The following is a 1,579-nucleotide window of genomic DNA, read 5'->3' as shown; positions in this document are numbered from 1 at the left end:
GGGCCGGCCTGGGTCCCCGCCCGCCGCCCGGAGCGGCGAGGGGGCGGTGGCCTGGCGCCCCACCCAGCGCCGGCTCCGCCCCCAAACGCGGACCCCCACCCCCACCCCCAGCAGACACCCACCGCCCCTCCCCGCAGCGATCCCGACAGACACCCCTCCCACTCGGGCCGCCCTGCACGCCTCGCCCACCGCAGACGAGCCCTTCCCCCCAGCGCACCCCCTCCACCGCGCAGCCCACCGGGAGCGCTCCTCTTCCTCCATCCGAGTCCCTCCCACTCCTGGGCCTCAGCACCTACAATCCCCCTCGCTGACGTCTAAACCCACTGAGCTACCTGGTCTGAGGCTTCTCCCCGGGAGCAGTTCCCTGTAGCCTCCAGAGCCCCCCAGATGGCCGCCTCCACCCTGTCTCACCCCCCGAAACACCCTGCAGGAGGCTCCATGCTCCCGCCACACCAGTCCAGGTGTCCTCCCGGGGCTGGACGGAGCCTGGCCACCTGCCCTGAACAATTCTGACCCTGGTGTAGGCTCCGGGTCGCCCCCTCCCCACCGGGCCCCCTCTCCTGCCCTGAGGAGGGCGGTGGTGGGCTGGGCTCCGAGGGGAAGCAGGCCCTTGTCTGGCAGGGCATTAGGTGCCTGGCCTGGAACCATTCTCCTGCCCCCCCTCCAAGACCTGGGAAGCGACCCCTCCCCAAGGCCTCTCCTCCACGAGATGAATCAGCCTTCCACTGGCTGGCTGCCCGGCCATGGCCGTGATGTCACTCTGACCAGCGCACTGCTTAGCGAGGATAGGTCTGTGGCTACACCACCCCACCCAAGGGTCTTAGTCATCTCTGTCACCCCTCAGCCCTGGGGGGGGCGGGGGGCGTGGAAAGAACAGGGATTTGGGAGTCATATTGATCCAGCCTCAAATCCTGGCTTTTCCCACTCACCCAGCCATGTGATCTTGAGCCGTCCTGAACCCCTCAATTTCTATATCTTAAAAATGGGGATAATTTCTTTTTTGGGGGGGGGGATAATTTCTTTACAAGGTGGCAGAGAGGATTAAGATGAGCCTGACCCTTTAGTCATCACGCATAAATGCTAGCTATTGATACCTGGTACCTGGTAAATGTGGTAAAATGGATCGAAAGCATTGCATACCCAGCTTGTCACCTGAGCCTTGAATAAATTATCGAGCAGGGAGGTGGACTTAGGGAATCCCCCTCCTGAAAGGTCCACTGAGTCCCAGCCCTGGGTACAATGATGACCCAGGGCAGGGGACCCCAACTTGCCAACCTGGGCCAGGCTCACACCCTGGATCTGTCTGAGGTTGGAAGGCCACCTAGGCCCAGAGCGTGGACCCTCGGGCTACCTAGGAAGGGGCTGCCATGGGCAGGCTGCCTGGCCAGCCCTCCTGGCCCTTCACCACCTGTGCTGCCACCTCCTACCTGCCCTGTCCTCTCTGGGCAAGCAACTCCAAGAAAGGAGGGTTCCAGGTGCCCTCATTACATGGGAGGCTTGGCCTCAGGACCCTGATACCAGCACCCACCTTGGCCTTCAGAGTCCACCAGGACTCGCATTAAAACCCTGTCCTCACCAG

Source organism: Myotis myotis, unplaced genomic scaffold, assembly GCF_014108235.1.
Source record: "Myotis myotis isolate mMyoMyo1 unplaced genomic scaffold, mMyoMyo1.p scaffold_m19_p_3, whole genome shotgun sequence".
NCBI lineage: Eukaryota > Metazoa > Chordata > Mammalia > Chiroptera > Vespertilionidae > Myotis > Myotis myotis.
This window is presented reverse-complemented; position numbering follows the sequence as displayed.